Genomic DNA, 19,514 nt, shown 5'->3' with positions numbered 1-19,514 from the left:
GTCTAGGCCCGAAACGTCAGCCTTCCTGCTCCTATGATGCTGCTTGGTCTGCTGTGTTCATCCAGCTCTACACCTTGTTATCTTAGGTTTGGGTAATAATGTGTCAGGTACATTTGTGTCCAAACAGGATTCAGTATAAATTGATCTTATTTGAAATAGGACAGTACAGTTTGTGCTAATATTATGACAGATTAACAATAACTTTCAATAGACTTTGCTTTTCAGAAACCAGATTGTGACACACATTGAGAATATTGAGGATGGGATTTTTCACTTCCTGGTGTGGCATGGCTATAGCAAGAAAGTTAGGAAAATACAGCAACAATGTAAATGTTGGAATCCCATTTGACAATATTTCTGTACTCTCTTCCAGCCTCTTCCATTGAACTCCAATAATACTACAGCTCTCAAAAGGACTTTTTAGTCAAGAATTAGAAATAATATGACTAATATCAAATCATTGGCCATCCTAATCTTATGGTTACTAGTATCGTAAATTGCATCTTGTACCTTCAACGTTTCTTCCCACTTCCTGCCTGTTGAATGTGATTCCTGATCATAAATTGCCCTCCAGCCCTCAACCAGCCATCTTCATGCATGATTTTAGCCACTGAGAATTGATTATCTAATTAATACATGAAATCGTAACTGACCTTGATGTTAATATTGGGCCAATAATCATACTTTTATGGATCATAAAAGGAATAGGAAGATGTGTTGTTTTATCTGTTACTCAGCCAGGGTTTTGTGTGGTGAATAGAAATACTCTCATTGCATTCTGCCTTACATCAGTTCACTAGCACGAAACCCAGGTCAACATTAAAATCTAATATTTATATGCAACGATCCTAACGGATGAATGTATGCTTACATAAACTTAACACTTTTATTTACTCATGTACACATTATAAACACACAATATTAATCTTAAACTGAGCTGCTATCTTGTCAATGCAAATGATTTATTGACTGAGTGAGTAGGCATTACCACCATAAAAGAAATGGGAAGCTTGGTTAGAGAGAAAAAGGTGCAGTGAAGAATTTGCAAGTGTGGAATAATCATCATGAATGTGAAAAGGAAACTGTTGTAAGAGATCGAGATAAAGAGAGACAAAGTCATATAAGAAACCTGTCACTTTAATCTAAGACGGAAATTTGATTTCTGGGTGAGCAACAATGCAAAGGAGATGCATAAGACCAGGCAATGTAATGAATAGGTCATGCATGCTTGAACAGTATTAGAAGCACTGATATTCTCAACTTTTAGAAATAGATCTATTGCCTATCAATAAAATCAACATAACTAGTTTAATCAAGGGTAGTAGGAACTGCAGATGCTGGAGAATCTGAGATAACAAGGTGTAGAGCTGAATGAACACAGGAGGCCAAGCAGCATCATAGGAGCAGGAAGGCTGACGTTTCGGGCCTAGACCCTTCATCAGAAAATTTAATCAATTTGTATTCTCAATATAAATAATGGTACTTTTGAAAACATGTGGAAATTATGAAATTAATGTACTTCTAACTAACAGTTAATTAGACCGCACCATATAGAGTTGTGCACAGTCTGATTTTTGCATTATTAAAAAAAGACATTGACATCTTGGAGAATGTTCAAAACAGAACTGAATGTATATAACCATCAAGAAAGAAAAAGTGGTGCTGTATTCTCTAATAAAGAGAAGTCTAAAGCGGGAACTACTGGAGTCATTTAAATATGTGAATGTGTTTAATAGAGTGGATGTTGGGAGAATGTTTCCACTTTGGGGGGAGTAAAAAATTAGGTCTTCTGAAAAATGATTTTTTAGCATCAGAATTAGATTGAGCTTTATTGGCACATGTACTGAAATGAGTACTGTGAAAAGTTTACAAATTGCCACTTATGTGCAAAGGTACGATCTTAGTGGTATCTTAGGTACAAAGGTACCTAGGTACAGTTTCTAAAGTACAAATTCTTAAGGGGAGAAAAAGAAAAATAAAGAAAGAAAATGTTCAGAATAACAGCCCTTCCAACCCAGTCCATGCTGGCACCTAGTCTCTAGCCTGTGCCAGGCTTTCACTCCAGGCTGTGCTGGGCTTAACCTTGAGGCTATCAAGACCAGGAGACCGCATCTGGAATCATCTCAAGGCTAGAGAATAATAGAATCCGTAGAAGCATAACAGTGTGGAAGCAGGCCATTCAGCCCATCAACCCTCCAAACAGCATCCCACCTAACCCATCCCTGTAACCAGGCACTTCCCATGGCTAATCCACCTAAACTGCACACTTCTGGACACTATGGGCACTTTAGCATTGGCCAATCCACCTAGCCCCCACCTCTTTGGATGTCCACAATATGGCCATGTTGGGCCAAAGGACTGCCATGCTGGGCCAACAAGAGAATGCCACACTGGGCTGGGAGACTGCCACACCATGTCGAGAGATCACCACGCCAGGTCAAGAAGCCACCACAGCGGGTCAACAGATCACCTCAGCAGGTCCCCACTGAGGGCAGGAGTTTAGGACATTGATGAAAAGTAAGAAGAAAGAAAAACACAAAAGAGGAAGAAAAAGAGAGGAAAGAAAAGAAATAGTCAGAGCGGACAAGGTCCAGCTGAGGAGTCCTACTCTGCTGCCATCTTGAAATTTAATATTTAATATCTTGATCTTTGATATTTAATATTCAATGCAAAAATAAACAAAAACAATTCAAAGAAACCTTTTTCAGAACGTGGTGAAATGGAGAACATGGCACCAAATGGGAAGCTATTCAAAAAGGATGATTGCATATAATATTAGAATTTGATTTTTATGCGTACTTTGTGCTCATAAACTGATTTAAGACAGAATGCTAATACAAGCATTCCTATTCACCAAACAGAAAAAGAGATAAACCAATTCAGCTTCCCAATGCTAAAAATGTATCATTAAACTGAATTCAGGAAGCCTTAAAATATGGCTCCCAGAAGCCACATGATTGATCTTGTGGACTCAATTGCAGCTAAAAGCAGACAATTACACTGTTATCTTAACAGGCAATCACAAACGTCAGTAAATAATTCAAACATTCCAGAACATTTTATCAAAGCCTCAAAAGGCCTGAAGATTCAATTATTTCTGCATTGTAGAGTACGAAATGCAAGGAGCATCATAAACAATTCCTGCAGAATAGAACTTGTTTGTGTGGAGCAATAATTCATAGAAATTAATATGGTCAGACATCATATTTGTTTTCTTTTCAGGACAATTCTTCTTTTTCTGGAGAATCATCCAAACACAATGAGTGAAACATCATTTGTGAAGGAGGATATTGACTGAGGCAAACAAGAGCCAGAGTCTACAGGCCCATAAGAGTGAAAAAAGGTGATTCCATACACTCCCAGAACCTGTTCTACTCAGTATATCGTGGTGTGAAACTATTTGCCTAAAGATCAAAGCTGCAGGATCTAATTTTAGGTTTCAACTTCATTACTTCAAAACCAAAATTTTAAGCAAACCCAGCCTGTCATGGTATTAACGACTGATCTCACATCTATCTTCATACATAACTTCTATTGTACTCATTGTAATTTTTTCACATATATTTTAATTAATAACTTTAATACTTACTACTTAAATAGCTACCAGCAATAACTGCGCAATAAACTAACCTTTTGTTTTGTTCAAAACATAAAGCCTTACTGCTTGTTATTTTAGCACAAAAATTCAAAGTGTTCTTTACAAATTCTTAGTTCACAGACCACACTAAGGACATACCTGGTATGGTCATGAGAATGTATTTGTTTGAGGGGAAGCCAGGTAAGTATGAGGCAGAAAGGAATAGAAAGATTTAATGCATATACTGATAGATTTTGAAGTAGTGCAGGAAAGGCACAAACTCCAGCAAAGATAAGTTGGGCTGCAGCATTTGGTTTCTTGATGTGAAACCTACACAAATCTATGTTAACAATGGACATTGCATGATTGAGGTGAATCTTCCAAGCACCCATTTGACATTGATGCAACAAACTTTCACTGTTCCATTTTGAAATCGGACAATTAAATTTCTTATACCTTTGTTAATTCTGAAATTCTGGATGTCACTTGGAAGCAATCACATTTGTGACGGTAAATTATCAAGGTGTGCAGTGAAGGTTACATACATTAAATTTGTTTGGAGTGAAAATCCATTTATAGGGCAGAATTCCTTGGTTCGATTCAATTGCAGTTTACCTGATTGGAATATTAATCCTATTGAAGCTAAATTACCATCTAATTATAATCAAAATCTAGGCAATAATCTTCCATTATTTAGCCTACGTGGAGAGGTGCAACACATTAGAAAGCTCAAAAGAAACCCTGCAGTGCTAGCAGTTAGAAAACATCAGGGTGTTTTTCGAAAATCATCACTATTATATTGAAACAGGCAGTGAAATAAAGCTACATGGATAAAGCTTGGTTAGGTTATTAATTCACAAATTATTTCAATTTTCTCTTTTAAAAATTTCTCCTTGTGAGAACAGAGGGTATACTAAATTGAAATTAAAGAAAAAAAACTGGGGAACCCATTTTCTTAGCAAGAAATCCTTTGAAAGTGAGATTTTGAAGACACAGGCAAGATCTTTGTATTGGCCCATCTTATGTATAATTAAAAGTTTGATGGCAGCTGTGTTTAATCTGTTTATCTGAATGCAAAACATTCTCATCAGCTGTCATTTTGCATTAACTGAGCAGTAATCAATCAAAAATATCAGTTAAAATTATTTTTTTCCAATGATTAGAACATTTGCAATACAAAAAGAAATACTGGAAGGCCACAATCCAATTTAAATCAGATACCGCACATTTCATCTTAGTGATAGGCTAACTTTACACTTTAGATGACAACTGTGACTACTAACTGTTTCCCTTTCCATGGTTCCTAGACACAATCTGTTGCACCATTCACCGTAAGTGCTGCTTAAACCCCATCCTTTACAGAGTATATCCAGACCGCAAAACTCCAAATTCAATCCCGTACAGACTTATTCTTCAGAATTTCCAAATTGAAGCTTTATTGCAAATGTTCCCAGATGTTAACATGATTATACATTTTCACACTTTATGTATTGCCCTTGTTTTTGTCACAGTTTGTTTTTCCCCAAATGCTGTCTATTGCTTCTTTGCCTGATATCCTGTTCCTCAAGCCAACTTCTACATCACTCATCTTCGTTATCAATGAACATAGGAGCAGGATTAGAGAACTCAACCTCACAAGCCTGTTCAGCCATTCATTTTGATCATTGCTGATCATCTGCTTCAACATTGATTTCTCACTCTATTCCCATATCCCTTGGTGTCATGTACATCTGGAAACCTATCTTGCCTTGAATGTCCTCAATGATCGAAGTTCCACAGCCTTTGGGGGCCAAAAATTTCATAGATTCACTACACTCTTGATGAAGAAATTCTTCCTCATTTTAACATTAAATAGTCTACCCCTTATTCTGAGATTATGTCCCCATCCGTGACTCACCAGCCAGATAAGACATTTTTTCTATCATGCAGACAAAGCATCTTATCTAAATCCACCCTGCCGTGACCTGTAAACATTTTGTAAGCTAAGTTAAAGTCATCTTCAAAGCTTGAAATATAGAACATTTTGTAAGCATATTGATCCACAGGATTAACAATGTTCTCTTGCAGTGTTAAAATGGATTTACCATAAAACTGAGAAGATTCTATAATAGCATGAAAGTCCCATTGAATCCAAGAACATAAGCAGAACTGTACGTAAAATCAAGACCGAGAGAAACCTACAATATTGGAAGTGCTAACCTGAGGAAATAGCTGTCACAAATCTTTAAAAGGAGTTACAATATTTAAATGCTTACTGGCAAGTGGCCTTTTAGTGCAATGGCACCAGGACTAATATATCATAATGTCACAATGACCATTCTTATTAAAAATTTCAGACATTAGCACCTTGGAATCAACATGTCAATTTAGAGGTCTGCAATGCAACCTATAAACTGATATATTTGATTCCTTTCAATTTTTTACAAGGTTACACCTTTGTTAATTATCTATTTGGCCCCTATTGCTTCCACACTGGGAAAAAAAATAAATCCTGTCACTGACAGACACATATAAGATTGTAGACATGCTCGCCGAGCCAGTGGGTTTGGTTGCAAACGTTTCAACACCCTGCTAGGTAACATCACCAGTGGCATTTGTTTCCCATCTGTGGGGCAGTTTGAGGATGTGACAATGTTACTGAGCAGGGGGACAAAACATTTGCAATCAAACCCATCGACTCGGCGAGCATGTTTACAACATCATCCACAACCCGAGCTACAGATCTTCTCAAAAACTTAATAGTGTAGATTGCATGCAACTGTTTGGGAAATAAGACACAAGACTCAAATTTGTACAATCCCATTTTCATTCAGTACATGAGAATAGAAGGATACCTTCAATTGTACAATTCTTATCAGTTTTATTTCTCATCACTGGAGAAAATGGTGTTTTATAATGCCAACATTGCCATAACAGCTAAAAAGCAGTTGTAAAATAATTGATTAAAGTCATCCTAACAGTGATAGCCATGAAAATGATGATTTTTAAACAAAAAAAAAGCCCCCACACATTCCTATGTGTCACTTCACTCTAATCCTAACAAATCCATTTCAGTTTTGCTCTTGTTTTGTGACCTGCTTTCAACTCAGCAAATAAAAGTATGGCATGGTTTTATTGGCACTTATCTGACAGGGAAGTCTGACATTGTCAGTTAGATCCAGCAGGTGCCTCACTGGTATCCAAATAGCCAGTCCCTTTTCAATAGATTTCAGAACAAACGGAATTCAATGTAAAATAACTTTACCAACTGCTTGTCAAAATTTTTACTATTTTAAATTACAGTGGCATCTGTTAAATCCAAAGGAGCACATTGGTATTGGTGAGCACAGTGGCACTGTTGCCTCACAGTGCCTGGGATCTGGGCTTGATTCCAGATTTGGGGGACTGTGCGCGTGGAGTTTAACACATTCTCCCCGAGTCTGTGTGGGTTTCTGCTGGGTGCTCCGGTTTCCTCCCAAAGTCCAAAGATATGCAGGTTAAGTGGATTGGCGATGCTAAAATAAAAATGCCCTGTAGTGTCTAGAGATGTGCAGATTAGGTGGATTAGCCATTGAAAATGCAGGGTTATGGGAATAAGTTGGTGTTTGGGTATAGATGGGATTCTCTTGGAGGGCCAGTGTAGGCTCGATGGGCTAAATGGCATCCTTCTGCACTGTAGGGTTTCTATACCATAAATTAGGCTTGCCCTTGTCTTTAAAATTAGCCATAAGACATTTCGCTTGTTATTCAAAGTTAAAATCCTAATCCTTGCACTCAACACAAACACTCAGATGTAATCTAAATTAGCATTTCATTGTGATAGTCCTGCCTGCCTGCCCTAAATGGATATAGTAGATCCCATAGCATTAGTTACATGTAAGCGAAATGATCTCCTGGTGCTCTGATCAAGGTCCATCCTTCACAACATGACCAAAAACAATCAGTTTATTTGGCCTTTCACTCCAATTTCAAATTTAATTTGGAATCCTCTTCCTTGAACAACTGGAGACGCCAGTTTGTGGCTGATAGATATTTGATAGATGATAATGCCAAGACATCTGGAGCCAAAGCAGTTCAAGGAAGATACGATACAGATTAACCCATGTTATTATCTGCTAATCTGTCAGAAATGCCTGAAGTAAAATGAACTGGCGAAAAGGTGATGTTTATATGTTGACTTCCTGTAATTGGGCCAGAATCTGACTGAATGCATTTGTGATAATTAATCAGCGGGGTTGCAGTTGGTGATATGTGATTGGAATAAACCTCTGATTAGAAAAGGGTATGAATGGTATTTTTCTAATCAACATTTAACCTCTGGTATTTAGCAGTTATTGCGTAGGATAGTTAGTTGTTTGTCAGTCAAAGATTGGCGACTAAGTAGTATTTGTCCAAAGAGTGAATTTGAGAAAACTTTAAAGAGATGGTTTGGTCCACATGGAAATTATTGGGCTATAATTAACTATCACTGTCTTCTGGATGTGAACTTTATGACTAGCAGAAGAATAAAGTCACCATGTGGTCTGCTGGACTTCTTTGAAAAGAGAAGTATTTTGCTTCTTATCCTGTATGGTCGTGATTTTTTTTTCAGAAATTAGGGACTGATGTTTATGACTGAGATGAAGTTTTGAACAAATTCAATAACTTTCACAGATAACTGCTATCAAAAAAGGATGATTTACTAATTGCTTATGAGGCATGGTCAGATTTTGACAAATTCAGAAAAAGTAAGATAATTCCATAGCAGGGTAATAACATGGGGTTCAGTGGGTTTTACGAAACTTGTAGAAACATCATCTGGAAATTTCTCAATCTAGTTCTTCAGTAAGTTATTTCTGGTCGATTGACCAGGAGTCCAAATTTGGACGTTCTAACTTAACCCACAGCTAGAGAAATCAGGCCTGATGTAAATTTGGCCAAACAAAATTAACCAGCAGCCAGTTTGGAAACCAAGGTCAAAGAGATCAAAATGGTTCATCAGGAGGAGCCAGTTACAACCAGCCCAAGGGTTGGGTATTGCAGAAGTATCAGTCAAACATTCTGACATCTTGACTGCCTGAGTATGTGCATTTTACACCTCCTGGCATGGCAACAGTTCAGGGCATTGTCGTGACTCCAATGGATGATTTGAACTCAGTATGAACCCATTGGCCAAAGCCCACAGAACATTCTGGAAAGCCCAGTAGAAAGGGCGGGGGAGAGGTGTGGGGGGAAATTAAAAACGCTCCGGGAACCTCAGAGAAGGCTCAGTGAAGACTTGAACTGGCCCAGCAGTGGAGTTTTCCAGCTGGAGAGAGAAAGAGCACAAGTGTGAGATACTGAGAGCAAGAAAGAAAGCCCATGAGTGTAAGAATGAGAGAGAGACAGAGAAAGAAGATCAGCATGAAGACCTGCATGACTCACCTTCGTGGAAGACAGTCAGCCCTCTGTTGGAGAACAAAGAGTTCCTAATGGCCCAGCTCAAAGGCATGGATCATTGTAGGTAATATCTCTTCTCTGATGGATAGAGCTAGATAGAAAATAACTACAGTGGGAATTTTGGAAATGCTGTCATGGTGTTTTTCATAAGGAATATTTTGTAAATAAAATCACGTCAAACTTCAAACTGAAATCTGTATCCCTTTATCCACCTCACCAACAAAAGCGATTTGGTAAAGCATTTTTAATCCATAAACTGGTTGAAGTGTCCAAAGCGTGAACAACGTATTCAACTGTTCCAATGTATTGAGTTTCGTTAGACTTCTAGTTTCGATTAGAGTGAAATTTGAAAATAGACACCCACTGCTGTAACAAAACACTAAAAAAAAACCTTGCCATCAGAGTTCATGGTGCAAATTGAGTAATTAACCATACAACAGGAAAATGGGGACAAATTCTCAGGAAGGCAAAACTCTTTAGATGCAGGCCACAGATAACAGTACATAAAAATACAATGAGAAATGAGGAGAGAAATTCTTCTCAAAATTGTCAAATACAAAGAGAAATTGTAACTTACAATAAATGAATGAAATGCCCAAAAATACACAGGACACCATCAATCATTGTTTCAGGTGTGATTCAACGTGCTATTACTCCATGAACAAACAGTGTAATAGAATATTTGAAACTACACGTGAAACAGAAATTTCAGAGGAACAAGATGGGGAAAAGTATTAAAGAGAGAACATTGGCTTGGTGAAAAGACTTTTCAGTTCAGTGATGAATGTGTTGTTGGCTGAATCATTAAATTGTACAGTATTAAACAGTAGATGCACATCGAGAATGTGTAGAATAGACTGTTTAAAATGTCACTTTTAGACTACTGGAATAGTAACAACCTGAACAAAGTTAAGGAACTTGAGATTTCCAGCAGTTTCAGATATGGGGATGATAACACACAAAAACCTTGATTCCTTGTGAATTGGACACAGAGTCAATCAATTTATTGGATTGGTTGTGTTGTCCACTGAAGTACCATTGTCATTAAATAGACCATTGATGAAGTAAATGTAGATGAAACTGGAAATAGAAAACAACAAAAGGTATTATATTTAGAAAATTTGAATTTGTGATTTACACGATTATATTTTCCATGAATGGAACTGAATTTCTCCACTAACAAAAATTGGAGAAGCGTTATTCACATCGGGGTCAGAAATTTAGAGACAAAATCTTATTTGTGTTAAAAGTACATAGGCAATTTGCTCATTGATTCTCCGAAAGAACAACTCAGGGACCCGATGAAGGGGCTACGCTCCGAAAGCTTGTGATTTCAAATAAACCTGTTGGACTATAATCCGATGCCATGTGACTTCTGATGTTATTAAAATTAGGCTCAGAAACAAATTCTGCCATGTTTTACTGAGACAAGAGGGAGTAGCTTTTAGGTACCTTTTATGATTCACATAGTTTTTTTGTGTGGGGTGGGTAGAGTGAAATTGGAAATATTGTCATAAATAGGCTTAAAGCAGAATTCTTAGCTGGAAGTGAGGCTTCTGTATTTTTAAATACAATGGATTGGAGGTAAGTCAGATGGATCGAGTGTCACTTTGCATCTGCAATCTTATTTGGAAAATGTTAGTCACATTGCCTTAATAACACAGGGCCTCATAAAAAGATGAAATGGCTTCTAAAACTGCAGAGGAATTGCGAAGATTAAATCGTCCGTGCAAGATGGCAGCAGAGTAAGACTGTCCTGTCTGAGCTCCTTTGCTCCGCTTGTTCTATTTCTTTGTTTTTCTTTTTTTCTCTCTTTTTTCTGCTTTAGGGGAATGGAGGAGCTGGTGAGCCCCAGAGATGAATCCCGGAGCAGCGGCCGACGCAGGGGAAGCAGTCCCAGAGTGATGGCCAGTGCCGAGAATTGAGTCCCAGAGGAACCTTAACTTGGAGCAGCGGAGAGCTGGTGGGAAGCATACTTGAGGCTTGCAGAGGGGATGGTTGTTGGACAGGGGTCTGATGTGGGCAGTGAGACCAGGAACGGAGGTCCTGTGCTGAGCTACTGCAATGTAATGTTTATTTGCAGTTTATTTATCTGACTGTAATGTCAATTCTTTAACTTATGCCTTATTTCTAACATATTCTTTAAACACTGTAAAGCAATGCAACTACTTTTCTTTGTTATTTCTTTTTGTATCCAAGATTTGTACTTAGATACTTGTACCTAAGATGGTCCCATAAGAGGCAACATTGTAAAACTTTTCACTGTACTTCTGTACTTGAGTACACGTGGCAATAAAGCATATTCTATTCTATTCTAATTAATTTGCTGGGCATCCAAATGGGATCAGAAGTATTGAAAATAAATATGCTGGAGATCACAGTGTGTCAGGCAGTATCCGTGAAGATAAAGCTAGCTAATGTTTCATGTTAAAAGTATGTTTTGAGGTCTTAGAAGTTGAATGAAACTATGAAAATTCCCAAGCTGGAAGGTATTATTTGATGAACAGAAGACTGAAGAAATGAAAAGTATAATGTTTTAAAATTTCCTATCATTGGGAAATGCCAGAAACATGAATCTTAAATTTTTAGTGATACTTCCAAAGCAACTTTTTGTGATAGGTTCTGCTGTGCGGGGGGGGATTGTTATTTTTTTTCTTTCGAGAGAGGGAGTTAAATGCTGCCATTTAGCTTGAGAAGCTAAAATGTTCAGTGACGTAGTGACCTGAACGAAAAATACTCTCACTCTTGCACTTAAAAAAGCAGCAAGTTCTAAGAAACAATTAGAAATACTGGAAAGAAGATTTCGGAACTCTAATGTACAAAGGGAATATAATATTTTATTACTGGCATAATATGTTATCCGTTATATATATAATATAATTATAAAAAGGAGGAAAAAAGGAATCTGACTGAAGAAGGGTCCAGACCCAAAACGTCAGCCTTCCTGCTCCTCTGATGCTGCTTGGCCTGCTGTGTTCATCCAGCTCTACACCTTGTTATCTCTGTTATTCTCTAGTTGGATTTGCAGGGATGATTGAAGCCAAATGGGAAACAGTGCTGGCTGTATGTCAGTTAGGGGTAATTATGTGAGATCTTGGCAGGGTATATACATGTCATCATTGGGGCTTGATATGGTGATGTGCATGTTTATGTTAAACTGTGGCTTGAAAACGATACGCCTGAACTCTGTGCAACCAACATTTACTCTCTGGTGTTTTACAGCCCATGGTCTAATTTACAGGCAGAGCAGAGTTGAGCGAATAAATGATCTGTGACTTTTTTTGCTATTTGAAGGTTTTCAATGTGCAAATTTCCTGCTCATTTTGCCCATATAACAAGAGTAATTGCTTTTAAAGTAATAATTGCTTTCAAAGCATTCTTGGAAATCCTGAGGATTAGATAAAGTATTATTTAAATGAAATTACATTGTTCATTCCTTGTGGGAATGCAAACAGGGAACTCTGACTGAAGCCTCATGAATAGGAGTAGATTTTGTTAAACTTTACAACTGTTTATCTGGAGACATATGGAATGAAATATATATATATTTTTTTCTCTGCTGTATTTGCCTTTAACACTCCCATCGGTTGTATTCCACACTGATGAGATGCATTTTCACTGCTTCTCATTACTTACAATTGAGATTTAGCTTTGTTCAGTAACTCAGATGAACATTTAATCAAACTGAGCAGTGATCCGGTTTTAATTATATTTTCGTTATGAATAGTGTATGCCCAATAGAGCAGACAAACTTTAAAAACACTTCCAGCTTAACACTATTGAAGCAAATCAGTAACATAGCAAAAAAGCTTATCAAATTTCAGTGATAATGGTGTGCAGATTTAATGAATTAAAACATCTGATTCCATGTATGATTTTTAAAAAATACATAGACCATGGCTTTGTCTTCGTATTCTGAAAGATATCTTACTGGCTAATAACTCAGAGGCTTTTGTGACTAATCCAAAGATATGTTTTCAAATTTCTCTATGGCACTTTATGAACTGGAATTCATTTTTTGTTTTCAAGAACTAAATCACAAATAAAAGCCTGACAGTCAAAAAGCCTTTGGAATATTATAAAGAGCTAGTCATTTCATTCATAATCTTTAGAGGAGGAAACCTGTTGTATTGCCTGACCTGGTCCATATATAATTCTAATGTCTCAGTGAGTCACTCATTTACATCATACTTTTGTATGAAGGATAAAATGAATAAAATCCGATGCTTGACTTTAACTTTGACACTGGATTCAGACTCAACAAAAGGCACAATCAGCCTTGTTGATGCTGCATATCCTTATCATTTGAGAAAAGTACCAAAACTGGAAGAGCTGTCTCATAGTCTAGTCAAGCAACAGCTTGCGATGGAATTATATTGATCAGCTAACTTTTCAGATATTTCCAGCACATATCAGTGCGTGACCAGTTCTACCAGCAGGATAGACCCAGCAGAAATGAAATCACAATACTAGATAATAAAGTGTCAGACCCATTGATGTTTCCTGGCTTCAAGGCAAACAAAGGACTCTGATTACTACATGATTACTACTTGGAGGAAACACTCTAGTGGAAGGACTGCAATATCCAACACCAAAGATGAGTCCAGAGCATTGACTGAGCTGGTCAAACCTGAATGACTCAGATGGCAGACTGGGATTTTGCTGGATGTTAAGGGAACCAACACAAGGAACTTTAAAGCATCCTCAATAAGCAATCTCATCGTCAGACATCACTGGTAAGAGGAACCACCACATGGTCCTTGTAGAGACTTATACAGATGATACATTGAGTTGTGTAGACTTACCACCATAATAAGTAGGATACATGAAGAATAGGTTTAGTATCTCCAACTGAGCATTCATGAAGTGCCATAAATCATCAGAAATGTTAGAATTCTATTCAAGCACAATTTGCAACCTCATGTCCTGGTATATCTCTCACTCTATCATGTTCATCAAACTAGACAGCCACGTCTGGATTTAATGAGATGTGTACAAGAACATTTCAGAAGCAGAACCAGGAATGCTGAAAATGATGGAACCAAACCTGATGTAATTACAGTCAGGATTGCATTTATGCAAAACAGTAAAGGCAACATGCTATAGAGAGAGTCCAGTGATTCCATAACCAATAGATCAGGCAAAAGGCCTGCAAACCTTCCATGCCCAGTCACAAATAGTGGTGGGCAACTAAGCAATTAAAGGGAAGAAGAGGCTCCATGAAGATCCGTACCCTCGATAATGCTACAGCACTGTTCTTCGTGTGTATGCAAACGGTAGTGGTGAATGATACACAGTCACCTTCGACCAGAAGTGGATGACCTTTTTGACAGCCTCCTGACGTTTATTCCGTTATAGGTAACAGTTCAACCAATTCATATGAACATACAAACAAAAAGCAAAAAAAAAAACTAGGCCATTTGGCACCAAAATCTACTCCACTTTTCAATAAGATCATGGTTGATTAATTTGTATTTCAAATTCCACATTCCCATCAATAACCAATAACCTTTTAATTCCCTTGCCTAATAACAATTTATTTATCGCTCTTTAAATATTCAATGATCCCCACGTCCACCATCTTCTGAGGTAAAGAGTTCCAAAGTTGGACCAACCTCTGAGTAAAAAATGTCTCCTCATCTCAGTTTTAAAAGAGGGACCACTAATTTTAAGACAGTGTTTCCCATGTCTGGACTCACCAACAAGAGGAAACTTGACCTTTCCTTACCTTGTCCTCCTTGTCAAGGCCATTCATGATCTTCTTGACTTCAAACCATTCCTCACTCTTCTCAATGTCAGTGGAAATCGGTTCACTCTATCCAGCTTATCCACATAAGACACTTAGTTTGAGTCCTTCACATCAAGAAATGACTGGACACACTGGACACGCTGGATGCTGGAAACTTATGACCTCTGACAACATCCTGGTTACACTTCTGAAGACTACCACTGTAGATCAGGAGCTGTCTGTTCGATGAGTGAGTCACTTGCTGACTGCCAAAATCTCACCATCACCAACAAAGCTCCAACCAATACCTCCAACATTCACTCTCAATCCCTAGCACACACTTCAACTCATCTATAAGATGCAATGCAGCCAAGGATTTTTTGACAGCACTTTCAAATCTGTAACCATTACCACCATGTGGAACAAAAGCAGTAAGCACATGGCTTGACCAATACCTCCAGTTTCTCTTCCAAGTCACACACTGTCTTGACCCAGGCATTTACTGCTATTTCTTCATTGCTGCTGAGTTAAACTCTCATCCCAACATCACCTGGGAATACCGCTATCACACAGACAGCAGAGGCTCAATCATACCACCACTTTCTCAGGGACTACTGAGGATGTGCAATAAGTTGCCTTGCAAAAGGTGTCAATTAAGAAAATATATACATTTATACAAATAAGCATATTTTCATGCACAATGCAAAAAATGGAGTCATTAACCATCCAGAGAAATCTATTTAATCATAAAACAACAACTCTGTTTCCTGTACCTGTGCAAATACATTGCTACTGCAGTTAATGTAGCTGCAATGAGAGACCAGGATCTGCTTTTAAAGGAATGTAAGTTGCAGAAATCATGTTGTGTATCCAATTCCCTCTTAGAATACTCAAAGCACTGTGTACATGCTTTGTTAATCAGCATCCAAAAACCAGTGGCAAATCTTATGTTTGTAAAGAGTCCCATAACCTCTAAGCTCTTTACTGATATTGAAAACGCGTGTTTAAAGTTTCATGGAAAGATTGGCTTTTAACTTGGGAAGACAAACCTGCCCTGATGTAAAATTAATTCTTGAAAGGTGGTCAATCACCCAGAATCAAAACCTATTGCTTCTTTGGCTCCGTAGATAAATAAAATTTAGCTCCTTTTCATAGAAGGTGTGGTGACCTCTATAGACTTGTAGTGTTTTCAGGCTTACATGCGGCACTGTGTCTTTAACAGTAACAATCAATGTGTTTCAATTTTATTTCGAGCAAAAGAAAACTCATTCAAAATTAGTAGATTTGATGATCTCAGAGGACAAGCTTCTGCACTGGGGAAAAAAATAACAAAAAAGAACAACTCCAAATACTGGAAATCTGAATTCAAAGCAGGGAATGCTGGAAACACACAGTAACTGAATGTCTGAAATAAAACAGGTTTGTGTTTAGAGATAACAAGGTGTAGAGCTGGATGAACACAGCTGGCCAAGTAGCATCAGAGGAGCAGGAAAGCTGATGTTTCAGGTCTGGACCCTTCTTCAGAAATGGGGGAGGGGAAGGGGGCTCTAAAATAAATAGAGAGAGGGGGAGGCAATGATAGAAGGTGGATAGAGGAGCAGATAGGTGGAGAGAAGACGAACAGGTCAAGGAGGCGAGGATGCGGTTAGTAGGTAGGAAGTTGGGGTGGGGGTTGGTCAGTGAGGTGGGAGGAGTGGATAGGTGGGAGAAAAGATGGACAGGTCAAGGAGGTGTGATCGAGATGGGCTGGTCTTGGGATGAGGTTGGGGGGTGGGGAGATTTTGAAGCTTGTAAAGTCCACATTGAGACCATTGGGCTGCAGGCTTCGCAGGCAGAATATGAGGTGCTGTTCCTCCAACCTTCAGGTGGCATCATTGTGACACTGGTGGAGGTCCAGGATGGAGTGGAAGTGGGAGTTGAAGTGGTTGAAGTGGTTCGCAACTGAGTGGTGTTGTCGTTTGTCACGAACCAAGCTCCACAAAGCAGTCTCCAAACCTCCACTTGGTTTCCCTGACGTAGAGGAGGCCACATCGGGAACAGCGGATACAATATACCACATTAGCGGATGTGCAGGTGAACATCTGTTTAATGCAGAAGATTTTCTTGGGGCCTAGGATGGAGGTGAGGGATGATAAGAGAGAAAAAAAGGCTAAAATCACATGTGCAAAAAGTTAAAAGGGTTATTTTATTATTTGTCAACTAAATTACAATCAAGTTATTCTACTAATATACTTTCATTACAAATTATACTTGGAGGTCAAGTTGTTGGATGACATTAACTACAAATATGAATACCCCTGCTGCATCTACAACAGAATTAATATCTGGTGTCTTCAGAAAGTAGCAGCTGAGCTATTGAATGTGGCAATTTATTGGAAATCATTATTAATAAATCGTTATAAATGCCAGTTTGCATTTTTTCCTTGAGAATTCAGTTTTCTATTTTGTACAATATTTTAAGTTTTTTTGTAATATGCCAATATATTTTATTCTTCAAATTTTAAGTTGCAAAAAATTATCAAGACGCACAGTATAATAACCTTTAGCTGATGTGCAACTGCTGATTTGAGGAAGTGATTTCTCTGAACCAAACTCAGTTTAGTAAGATACCTAATTGTTCATTCTGCTTATACTTAGAGAGTTCTGTTCCTTTACGGAATTGATAACAATGATTTGAGTCTGTAAATGTTCCCAATATCATGACCCAATGGCTTGACAATCTCCACCCCAGGGTACTAAAGGAAATAGCCATCGAAAGAGAGGATGACATCTTCCAAAATTCTATGAATTCTGGAACAGTCCCTGCAGATTGGAGGGTAGCAAATGTAACCCCACTATATAAAATAAAAAGCTGGGTGGGAGAAAACAGGGAATTACAGTCCAGTTAGCCTAATATTAGCAGTAGGAGAAATGCTAGAGTATATTATAAAGGATGTGACTACAGGGCATTTAGAAAATAAGTCAAAATAAAGTGAACATGGATTTATGAAAGGAAAATTATGTTTGATAAATGATGGACTTAATAGTTGGAATAGATAAGGGACGACCAGTGGTTGTAGCAAAAAAGTTTTGTTAAAGCTCCACATAAGAGTTTAGTGTATAAAATTAAAGCACATGGGATTGATAATAATACAATGGCACGGACTGAGAATTGCTTAGCAGAGTGTCAAAATAAATAGATGCTTTTTGGAGTGAAAGACAGACAGTAGTGGGGTATCGCAGCAATCAGTTGTTGGGACCCTAGATTTTCACAATGTATGTCAACAATTTGGAAGAGGAAACCAAAGGTAATATTTTCAAGTTTGCTAACAACACAAAAAATGTTGGGATTGTGAGTAGTGAAGAGGATGTAAAGAGGCTTCAAGTCAACATAGTTGAAGGAGAGGGCAAATACATTGTGGATTTAACATAACATAGATAAATATTGAGTTATCAACTTTGGTAGAAAAAGTACTGCATTGCAGTTTATTAACTAAGTGGTAATCGATTGAGAAATATTGATGTATAAAGAAATCAGGTGTTATTGAAATCAGGTCGGTAGGGTCAGAAAGCAGTTAGAAAGGCATATAGTATGTTGGCCATTATTGGAAGAGAAATTGAATACAGGAGCAAAGATATGCTACTGCGGCTGTACATGGACTTGGTGAGACCGCACCTGGAGTATCATGTGCTGTTTTAGTCTCCGTAACTAAGACAGAATATTCTTGCCAGTGAAGATTCATCAGACTCACTGCCATCTGAGGAGACATTAGCTCCTGTGTTTTCCGGAGTTTGGAAGAATGAGAGGATTTTGTTGAAACATTTACAGGCCCGTCAGACTGAATACAGGAAGGATGTTTCTCCTGACCATGGGAGTCTAGAACAAGAAATCACAGTCTCACATTACAGAATAGGCCATTTACAGCTGAGATGAGGAGAAATTTCTTCACTCATATGGTGGTGAACTAGTGACTACAATATAAAGCTTGGAGGCTAAGTCATTAAATGTAGTTAAGAATGAAATAGATAGGTTGTTGAAAACTGAGTTGTCAAGAAATATGGGAAGTAAGTGGGAATATGGCATTGAAATAAAGGATCAGCCACAATTGTATTAAATAGCAGACCAGACTCAATGGGCTAAATAGCAACTCCTATTCCTATTTTCAACATTTCTATGAGTTGTTATACAAAGGTATAACCAAAAGACTTTTTCTTCAATATTGAATAATCAACTCTTTTTGAAAATATTGACACCTTCATTCTAGCCAGCATGGTCGCATTGTTTATTTGAAAAATAGGATTTTCGAACTGATGACAAGTGGCAAATAAGCATCCTGGTGTGAATTGGTCACACTCCACCCCTGGTATCACTTGCTATTCTCTAGATGCAAAATGTAACTGAATAGTTGCTGTAACACGCGCAGGGTGAGTACAGTCAATGTCATTTTGACAGGTGAAAGTGCAGAATTAATGCTTTCTAGAGAGTGGTGAGTGTGTGGAATGCGCTGCCGGCAGTGGTAGTGGAGTCAGATACTTTAGAGACTTTTAAAAGACTCTTGGATAGGCACATGGAGGATAGTAAAATGTGGGGTATGCAGGGTAGATTGATCTTAGTAGGATAATAGGTCAGCACAACATTGTGGGCCGAAGGGCCTGTACTGTGCTGTACTGTTCTATGTTCTATGTTCTAGACACTAAGACATTGAAAGGGCAAATACATGAACTAGACATTTCCAAACACCAGCTACAGTTCATTTGCAATTTGGTTTCAATGCATGAAGAGTGAACATGTTTATTGTTGAACTTCTGGTCAGAGGCGATTTTGTACCATGT

Source organism: Rhincodon typus, chromosome 3 (assembly GCF_021869965.1).
Source record: "Rhincodon typus isolate 14 chromosome 3, sRhiTyp1.1, whole genome shotgun sequence".
Taxonomy (NCBI): Eukaryota; Metazoa; Chordata; class Chondrichthyes; order Orectolobiformes; family Rhincodontidae; genus Rhincodon; species Rhincodon typus.
This window is presented reverse-complemented; position numbering follows the sequence as displayed.